Here is an 11,134-nt window from a genome sequence, read left to right as displayed (position 1 = left end):
ATTTATATATCTAGCATGAAATATAGACCTAGACTTCCATTTCATGCAGTTCAAATTAGGCGCCCTGTTTGTCTTAGAATTCGTTTATTTTCGATCACTGCTTTTAATCAGGTACTCATCCATATATGAGTCAAGTGTGGTAATGTGTGAATTAGGTTTTACCCAAAGACAAAACGCTTGAGCTTCATATTTGCGATGACATGGAACTGGCTTACATGCTTTAAATAACAAGACATGAAGTGAGTAGGAAAGTACCACAACAGAGAATAAAAACTTCGCGCGGCGATGGGGGCTCATCCCGCGACCTTACTGGTACGACAACTCCACCTGGCCGGGGAGATCGTGACTCTACCGTATGAGCTATCCACGCCCCCCCCCCCCCCCCCCCCCCAAAAAAAAAAAAAAAACAAAAAAAAAAAAAACAACAAAAAACAATCAACAACAAAAAAGTCGCTTCAAATTCTAGTCTATCGAGAGCCACTTCTCCCCGACTTTTTGAGGTCACGTGTTCAACACACACAAATGCCGCGAAGTTAGTTGGCCAGCATTTAAGCTAAATAGCCAATATTCTCAACACAAACATGTAACATAGAAACGATTGAGACATTGAGTATGCTCCGGTATTTGGGGTGAATTTTTAATTTGGTGAATAACATGTGTACGTCATCGTCCTAAGCCGATCCATGCAGTCACGATGATTGAAATTATTTTACAGCTCGGAAGTAATCGTATTGTAGAAGAAATTACTAGAAGCGGCAATTGAAAATCTTAAATGAGCTAAGATAATGGCAAAATAAGGAAAAATGACATTTTACAGGTTTTTTTCTAACACATTTTAAAATAGTTATACAGGTAAGACCAATAAAATGTGTACCTAGGTATTATTTTCTCTATTGGGTTAACAGAGTTGTAGATTTATGAATATTTCCGTTGACAAAATATCATGGCAACAAAAAAGGCCATTTTTTTCCTGTGAAAACAATGCTATCTAAAATTTTAATCGGAGTACCAAAAATAAAAAAATAAAAAATAAATAAATAAAAATAAAAAGAAGTCATTTAGATTGGCATTCAATAGGGCCCTGCGTGGTAACTGAGCATTTTGTGTTCGGATATTTCGCAATCGGGGTATTCCCTGTATTGCATTTACGCACGTGCACTGAGATAAACTTCTTTTTGTGTTGGATCAAATAAATGGTACTAACCGCTCTGTCACATAGCTATCAACTCCAAAAATATGAAAACATTATCATCTTATTCTGTTTTTTTTTTTGTTTTTTTTTTTTCGTCATCAAATATAGATGGATTCACAGCTGACATTGGGGACACTCTTTCTAATGCTTATCTTCAACAAAGATCATGGACTCGTTGCATCATCCTCTTGCCCCGCCCCCTCCCCATGTCACTGTGACATAAGCATACACTGTGAAAGGCAATCTTTGACCAAGGTCCCTTTATCATTGTTGGCGTCACTTCCGTCATCAAATGCTGATGTATATTATGCACTTAATCTCAAAGACAACAAAATTGGAACCGTGGGGAAAGATGATTTTAAAGTAAGTTATGATTTGATTTATATAATCTATAAAGTATTTGTGGGTCTATTTCTGTGGTTTTGTGGTGTGACTGTCTTATGACCTTTAGGTCTCAGGTTCAAGTCCCTCTCTCTACCCGTGGCGCAAAGTTGAATCTTGGAAAATGATCCTTAATTACAAAATATCACCATTCTCAGGTGTAAACTTAGTACTTGGAAAGTAATAACACTTTCTTTGTCGAAACAGTTGTAATGGTGCCTTACAAGCGCTTGTCTCGTCCTATAGTAAAGTGTTGTCGTTGGCTCCTTGTGTAGGACGGCATTCTAGTAGAGATCGAGCTCATAATTGAGCGGATATTGCGCTACATAATAGGTCCAAGGTTCAAATGTTTATTTTTAGGCAATTGCCAATATCGCCTATAATTCATACATAAACAAAGAATTTTCGACAAATCAAAACAGGTAAAATAAATAATAAACTAAAACAAACAAACAAGCAAACAAAAAAATTATGATGATAAAATGATTAAATAATTAAAGAAATATAACACGTCTAAACGTTTATACATCTGAACTTATCAGATTTGACAGTATAATAGAAATAACGTACAAGATGCACTTCCAGCATTATCTATGTTTTTATAATTATTATTGAACCCCGACTGATACAATTTTACATAAGATAGTTCACATTAACTGAATTTTCCAACAGGGATTGATTGTGAGTTATGCAACTGTGCAATAAGATTATTAACATTGACTGAGTTTTCCTATATAATATGTGAATGGAGAGTTATGTAAATTTACAAGGATTAGGGGGGGGGGGGGGGGGGCATTTTCGTCCAAGATTTTGTAGTTTTTGCCTTTAGGGGGTTTCCGGCGCTTGAGTCACGTTTATATCAGTAAAATAGAAATGGTCGGGGAAGGTTGTACCTAGATCTGAAGTAAAACGCACCAAAGAAAAAGTGTTTTCCACAATATTATATTAATGTTTCTCTATCAAACAGAACTACGCCGTACATGGAATCGACTTAAGCAACAACCCAATCGCTCACATTGACGATGACGCCTTTCTCGGCTTAGCAGGGATGTTGCTGGAACTGAATCTGGAACACACAGGCCTTACCTCTATCCCTTTGTCAGTTGGAAACATGACAAATCTGAAAAAGTTGAATATCAGAGACAATCCTATCGCTATTCTCAGGCCTTCCTTGACAGCTGGTTTCGGAAAATCTCTGCTCAGGTATGGGTTACCATTATACTCTGACAAAACCGACGTTTGACGATAAACCAACGCAATCGCAACAAAAGTGTGATGTAAAAAAATAAACAACTGGTCCCTATCTAATTGGAAGTGTAAAACCACTGTTCTGGAGGACTAAATACATACCTTATGTAAATGCTCCTCTGGTTTGAGAGTGATGACATCTCATCTTTTAGTCTAAATATATGCGGGTTGTAAATAAAGATAATTCATCCTCGCTCTTTTACGTCCTGTTATCCTTAGAATCTGCCTATACATCCTGCTACTAAAAAAAAAGTTATGCCAATATGTAACTTATTAATTATTAGTATTCCGAGGGACTAGTTACATACACACTTCCAATGATTTTGAAACAGGAAAAGTAGTAGGTCTGACGTCACGACTTATCTTCCCCTACAATGAGATTTTTTCACGGTGCACAAATGAGCAACTAAGTTCGAGTCGGCTTGATTTAACAGTTTTGTAATGGACACTATTTTACATTAGTTTGATAGTATTTCCAATTCCATCACAACAATGAGCCCACAACCATTCGGGCTATCAGACAAATAAATACACGCTGGACAAACCCTCCTTTGTGAACAACCGACTCAATTCGGTATCATATTGAAGAGAAGCAGGTTCCGGAAATATATTTTAAAGTAAAAAACGATCATAATTACAACATTTTGAGGTCTAATTAATTCTAAAAATTACATCCATTATTCTCAGTGGAACACATTCTTCTTCTTCTTCTTCCTCCTCCTCTTCTTCTTCTTCTTCTTCTTCTTCTTCTTCTTCTTCTTCTTCTTCTTCTTCTTCTTCTTCTTCTTCTTCTTCTTCTTCTTCTTCTTCTTCTTCTTCTTCTTCTTCTTCTTCTTCTTCTTCTTCTTCTTCTTCTTCTTTGAGTCACTCAGGACAATGTCATTATCTATAATGTCAATTTTTCTATTGTGAACCATGCATAAAATTGATTACACTTTTCGTTTATACGTCCCTCCCCCTTCCTCTCACAAACACATATCCTACCATCCATTCCATTCCCACCGACTTCCTGTCCCATAAAATCAGCCTTTCGATTGGCAACACCAAGATCAGGTACTGGCCCTCCGCGTTGAAGTCACTGGTTCGTCTTGAGTCGCTAGAGATGTCCAACAACAAAGTGTCCTTCTTGAGGAGTGACGCAACCACAGCTTTCGCCAATACACTACGGGACCTTCGATTGGTTAATACAAGTCTTGCAACATTCCAGTTGGCATTACAAGACCTCAAAGTTCTTCAGGTAGGGAAACGATTATTTGTCATCCGTCGCCTTCAAACGGTATTATGCCGAAGTAGATTAAATACTAAATGTCGAATTTATAGCATGATTTACGACGTGTAGTTATTTTCAGTTCTTATAATCCAAAATGTTATGGTATTATAGTTGTAATGGAAATAGTCTCAAACCAACGCAAAATACCGTCCATTATAATAATTTTAAATCAAGCCCACACTTGTGTTCAGCTATCAGACCTGCAGATTATGTGCATATTGATAGTTTTTAAGTTTATTTGATTTATTGAGAACAATAGATAGAGTTAATTAAAGAGAAAAGGGATTCTTTGAAAATTGAAATTACATTTTATTAAAACTCTAAAATATCCTTTTGATATCCTGGTCACCCCGACAGAATACCGATTTGAGACAAATAGTCACATTTTCATTTTTTCACTTTTTCATAAGAAATGAGGAGAGTAACAACAGAGCTGCCCCCTTTTTGGACGCTTAAACTTTTCTCTTTTCTTTTCTGTTTTTTGTTGTTGTTTGTTATGTTTTGTTTTGTTTGTATTTTGCTTTTGTTTCGAACCAGTCACCCCCTCATTAGTATTATGTCCTTCTATCCTTAAGCACTAATTTGATATGTCCCACAACCCTCTCAAAAACATTTCCGTTGATGCCCTACTTCAACTTTGCCAACACTCTTCAGCTTTTTGACAATACTTTGACAAGAAAGATCCCAAATTATTTCATGTTTCACAGACCCTTAGCCTTCTTTTCACCAGACATCTAATTATTCCTGTCCATATATTATTCTTTAGTACCTTGACATGTCCCACAACGCGATCCAAAGCATACCCAGTGGTGCCTTCCTTAACTTTGCCAACACACTGCAACATTTAACACTGACCAATGGGGAGCTTACCTATCTTCCAGCAGCTCTCGAAGACCTTACGTCACTGGTGGTGAGTTTAATAATTGGACCTCCGTTACTCAGTGCCTGATGTTTAAATTGTATCAAAATTTATTGAATATGGAAAGTCTTAAAATTTCCCGTAACCAAAATTCTTAAAATCGACACTTTTCTGATCATAATACCACTATATATACAATAAAAGTAAAGGGAAGAGAATATTTATTTATTTTCGATATTCACGTGCATTCAGTATTAATTCTTGAAAATATCATTTAGTCAGATCAATTAGCTTTTTTTTTCAATAGATGTTATGTAATTTTATTTATCCTATTACATATCGCCTCTTGACAAAGAATTTCCGAAATAATGAAATAAACTATTATTATTATTATTATTATTATTATTATTATTATTATTATTATTATTATTATTATTATTATTATTATTATTATTATTATTATTATTATCATGATTATGATTATTATTAGTATTAGCATCATCATCATCATCATCATCATCATCATTATCATCATCGTCATGATTGCTGTTGTAAAAGGAGGAACTCAATATTTAATGTCCATTGTATATCAGTACAAACAATTTCACGACTTTTACCCATCGCCATTTTCAAATCAGGAATTAGATCTGAGCCATAACCCAATGATGTCTACGAACGAAGACGTCACAGGATCTGGCCCAAGTCCTTTACTTGTCAAAATGGCGTCGACCTTGACCTCACTACGTCTAACTTCCACCAACATCATAGCTATTCCTATTGCTCTCAAAGATCTTCAAGTCCTGAAAACCCTGGATCTTAGAAGCAACAAAATCCAGACTTGAAAACTACCAGTTTATGAACTTGGACAAACTGTCCGACCTTGACCTCAGTAACAATCCTTTATCTAGTATTCCGTAAGTAAACTTCTATCCCACATTTGCTTCTTCATCGCTGTTTAACAGCTCGAACGAACCATTTGTGACCCATCGTTTCAAAACTGTATTATGTCGATGTCGGAGTGGTATTGGTGCTAAAAATTTAACGTATAGCCAAAAATTGTTTTAAAAAAACAAATAAAAGCAAACATTAATTTTTATGGAATAGTATGAAATCAATCGCATAAACCAAAAGTTCATCTTTCTGATTATTTTTTTTTTTTTTTACTTTACATTTACTAATTGGCAGCCGTTTCACATTTTGACACCGTGGGTCACATTTAGTTAAGGAAAATGGCGCTGAAACCCGGTGTTGAAACACGTTTCTACCTATTTTTTCTCTCTTCTTTTTGATTTTGGGCTTGATCTCTCTTTTAAATGGAAATGAAAGTTGGGAGCCCTTGTTATTAGTACAACAATAACTTTGTGAAGGCGTATTTTCGTGAATTAATGGTTATCGCCATCTCAAAATATCAGTAAATATCCTCGCATTTATATATAATGTTTGCTAAATAATGATGATGATGATGATGATAATAATGATGATGATGATGAAGATGAAGATAATGATGCAGCAGCTGCTGCTGCTGGTGGTGATGATGATGATGATGATGATGATGTAGCGACATATTCTTGACCTACTTGAAGTTTTTCCATTATTTCATTACATTTCAGTCTTCAACCTCGTCAATGATATAATATGTTCTTCATGAAACACCCAAGGTTCCCGAATAAAAAAAGGCTCAAACCGTTAACTTTCTATGGGAACTTAAAGTTGATCCCAACGCCTCATTAGTAACATCAGGTGTCTTTCATCTTGCTCTTAATTTCTTTTCTGTCTAGGTACCAATCTTTTTCTGGTTTGACGTCCCTGATAACATTGAACTTGGCCAACTGCGCCATGTCCTACGTTCCCAGTGGCGCCCTCTCACATCTAAAATCTCTACTCACGGTTGGTATTTGATAAGCCTTTTTTTTTTTTCTTAATATTCTAAATTTTGTATTCTTATATATATATATATATATATATATATATATATATATATATATATATATATATATATATATATATATATATATAACTAGATTCCATTCATTCAAAAATTCATTTTTCAGCTTCGATTTGTAACCAAAACGAAGGACAATATCTTTCCTTGGCTTGAGATCGTTAAAACAGCGTATGACGATATCCCTAAGCTGGGCTATCACGACATAATATACATAATACTATTTTGAAACAATCGGTCACATATGAGTTTTGTCGGGACATAGGATACACGCTTCATGGGCTTGAACTATGGTGTTCCAACTTGCAGGTCTTATAACCCAAATTATTACGGGATCATTGCAGTAATGGAAACTTACATTTTCAAAAGTGATGCATGAAAATGACAAAAGTACATCTTTGACATTTCGGTACTTTTACAGCGTTTCAGACCGTGCCAGGGTTTTATTGTAATCAATGCAGTAATCATTGACAAGGATGATGTTAGTAAGCAAGGTTTGAATCAAATTATCAGAAGATGTCAATATGATTAAAACTCAAATGTAATAATAATAATAATAATAATAATAATAATAATAATAATAATAATAATAATAATAATAATAATAATAATAATAATAATATTCATAATAATAATAATAATAATAATAATAATAATAATAATAATAATAATAATAATAATAATAATAATAATAATAATAATAATAATAATAATAAATTGATTATATTCATATTTATTTGTTTGTTTATTTGATTATGTTGGTAGTTTCCTTTTACCTGTATCTGTTTGAAATTATTTGTAAGTGCATGGTTCATATTGGCAATTTCCTGAAATAAACCTTTAAAGTGAATTGAATTGATGTAATAAAAAATACAAGCACAAAACAAACCAAAAATAAACATTTTCGATTATCGGGAACAAAAAAAAAAAAGAAACAAAAAAAAGATAAAGGGAGTGATGAGATAATGTGGAGGTCCCGATAGCTCAGTTGGTAGAGCACTCGTGTCACACGCAACGGGACCAACATGGATCCCGGGTGCAGTCGGGATTTTTTCTGAACCCCCCTGTCTACCCAGCAATGAATGGGTAGCTGAGTCTGTTAGATACGGTGGAAAGTACTTTGCGATAGACTAGCGTCCTGTCCAAAGGATAGCAAGCAATTGCGATTGTCCGTTTAACGTTATAGAAATTGGGATAAACTCCGGCTCCATGGGCTCAATGGCTCTGAGGAACTACTTAGATAATGTACGGTAGTTTTTAATGTTGACGAGAAGGTGGCGTTAAATTATAATAATGCTCTCCAATAAAGAATTGTTTCAATATATTTCATGTCCTCCTCCGATACTTAATCCAAAATTACGATATTTATTGTGTGAAGGTTTATACTTCTAATTTGCATTTTAACTCTCTCTCTCTCTCTCTCTCTCTCTCTCTCTCTCTCTCTCTCTATCTATCTATCTCTCCAGTTTGACCAATCCAATAACAGAATCCACTTGATGCTCGACCACGCCTTCCCTGTCAATCAAAGACTGTCCTCCGTTGACCTCTCCGGGAACTTTTTTACAAATTTCTCTTCACATGCATTTGATGGTGTCTTCTCGTTGCGAACACTTAAACTTGATGGGTAAGATGCACAATAATAACAATGATGATGATAATGATGATGATTATGATAATGATGATGATGATGCTAATGATGATAATGATGATGATGATGATTGTGCTAGTGATGATGGTGATGCTGCTGCTGCTGCTGATGCTGATGATGATGATGATGATGATGGTGATGAAGATGATGATGTGTTATTAGAGTGCTTAGACTTAGAATAAAATTACAAACAGGCCCCGCTGATGCAATGACGAATATTTATTATTAACTTAAGTGCCCGCGTCACTCACTTTTCTTAATTAACATTCATTTAAACTCACTCAACCCTAACACCGACTATATCCGTAGTATACCAGGGGATACGTTTACCCCATGCCTATTAATTACATTTTTTCTGAGACAAATTATCAAAGCTAATGTTCTTAATTTTTACATGTTAATGGTAGTTGAATAAAACTATCTATGCGCATGCTCATTTTTAATACATTTTCTTCTAATTTTGAAAAGTAGCAAAAATCTCTAGCTTTTGAAGTCTCAATCATCTTCGTGTTACATGTTTGTGTTGAGCATAGAACTCATAAGCTAGCTCGCCATGACACTTTCGCTGTGTATAAGTGTTGATCTCGCCCTCAAGAAGTTCTATATTTATTATTCTGATGCTTGAAACCACTTTATTGGAGTGGTGGATGGCGACGACTGTAGAGCGTCCCTCTCAAAGCGAGGCGAAGGGTACCGTACTAGACAGGTTTTGATTCAACTCAAATCGCCGCCGAGTTTTTATTCTCTAGTCAGAGATGCCCTGTACTAAAATTTCAAAAAGCCTGATTTAAAAAAAACAACCCTTTTTTGTTGTTGTAAAGAGCATATATGAAAGTACTTCGTACAAAGCTTCTCTTCATTAAATTAATGGTATCACCTTTAAATTATAGAAAAAGATACATATCCACCTATCTTCCCCATAACTGTTGCCTTTAAACGACCAATACTTTCATCTTTAAAAAAAAAACCTCACAAAAACTAAACGAGATCAGTTGGAAGATTCAAAAAGAAGAAGCCCCCCCCCCCCCCCCCAGGTCTTCTGGCTTAAGGGCATCCTTGTCTAGTGTCATTTTCCCACTTCTTCACTCTTTTCATTTCTTGTTATTCCCATCGAATATATCCTAATACTACTCTTCCCTTCACCATAGATGTCACCTCAAGTCCCTGCCGAAAGCTTTGCAGAACGCCCAAGGTCTGCGAGTGGTGGAATTATCCAACAACAGTATATCGTGTACGTGTGACGGATTCGGGTGGGTGCGGCAGTGGCAAGCTGCCACAGGAGTCATTCCACATCTGATGGGAAACTGTGACAATGACAAGTCCTCGTCTTTCGACCACTATGTCAGCCATGGGTTGCCCTTGTGTCCTGGTGCTCCAAACATTGGTTGAGATTGCCATAATTTGTGGATATTAATAAATTACCAAATTGTATTGTCAAAATTTGACAAAGCGCCTTTTTTTTGTGTGTTCCATTTATCCAATAAAACGTTTCAAATATCTAACGATTAAGATACCCCCCCCCCCCACCTTGGTAAACATTTTCAGAAGAATCCTAGGATTAAAAAAAAAAAAAATCAAGTTGGGGCACGGGGATATTTTCAGCCGTGTCATCTCAAGTGAAACTAAAAGGCCATAGCCTCATTGCTAGATGGCCTTTTCAGGTTCTTAATTTATTAGAAATACAAAAAAATTTTTGCTTTCCTCAGCCTATAATATAAGTTAACACAATAACTGTCGAGATTGTGATAGTCTATAAATTAAACGCAGTTATGAAATTGTAATTCATTGTACCATAGGTTGCTTGCCCAGAATTCTCGTCTGAGGTACAGCTATATATTCCGAGACTCGACAAGCATTCCTCTCAGCATTAACCCTCTCCTTACCACCCATTGGAAAATCGTCACATTCGTTACGATGCATCCAACAATTATTATTTTCTTATTCTTATTCTTTTGTTATAGTTAAGCTATAGAGCTCGTTTTTTGTGAACAGAAAATAGAATATAGGTCCTACTCGTTACTATCTGTTTGAAAAATATATCTTTTTGTTGGGTGAGTATAACGTTTCGGTATAACTCTGAAAATAGCTGGTAAGGAGAGAGTTAAATGGCATGACAGCTCAGATTTTTAAAAAATAGTCTTAGGAGTAAGATTCTCCTACATCATCAGCTTAAAAAATATCCCCCACTTTTTGCAAATATCCCGAGGCTTCAGTCTTGTGATGATAAAACGAGACGGGCGACAATGCTGTCCGGTTTATAATTTATGTATTAATTTGTTCATGTCTTTATGGGGTGTGTGACGGGGCTGCCTGTCTATCGAGGGTAAACCATTCGGAGACAATATTAACCCCTAATGTTAATATTATATAATATTTGTTCTTTTTATAATTTTTGATCAGACCCATGTCCTGCTTAAAATTAAATAGTGACGCCGCTAGATTGTGATCGATCGATTTTTTTTTAAAAAGGTCTCTATTCCAAAATTCGAAAAGACGTTTTGTCAAGATATACCATCATCTTCATCATGCACTTCTTAGGTTATTTATTTTCGTTTTTGTTGATGTCAAGTTGTATCAATCGTGACATTTATTCG

General features: G+C 35.3%; 1 pseudogene across 1 annotated transcript; it reads left to right on the top strand.

Moving 5' to 3' along the window:
* Nucleotides 1–1,102: 1,102 nt before the first annotated feature.
* On the top strand, nt 1,103–9,929 carry LOC144964049 (uncharacterized; annotated as a pseudogene). Its single transcript, XR_013643738.1, has 8 exons — nt 1,103–1,555; nt 2,541–2,776; nt 3,848–4,058; nt 4,858–5,001; nt 5,589–5,864; nt 6,729–6,837; nt 8,359–8,516; nt 9,689–9,929. The product of XR_013643738.1 is annotated as an uncharacterized LOC144964049 (transcript).
* The last annotated feature ends 1,205 nt before the right edge of the window (nt 9,930–11,134 follow it).

This window comes from Berghia stephanieae, chromosome 2 (assembly GCF_034508935.2).
Source record: "Berghia stephanieae isolate SIO BIC M18660-M18661 chromosome 2, UCSD_Bste_1.3, whole genome shotgun sequence".
Taxonomy (NCBI): Eukaryota; Metazoa; Mollusca; class Gastropoda; order Nudibranchia; family Aeolidiidae; genus Berghia; species Berghia stephanieae.
Note: the sequence above shows the minus strand (reverse complement) of the source record. Positions and strands in the feature narration are given on the sequence as shown.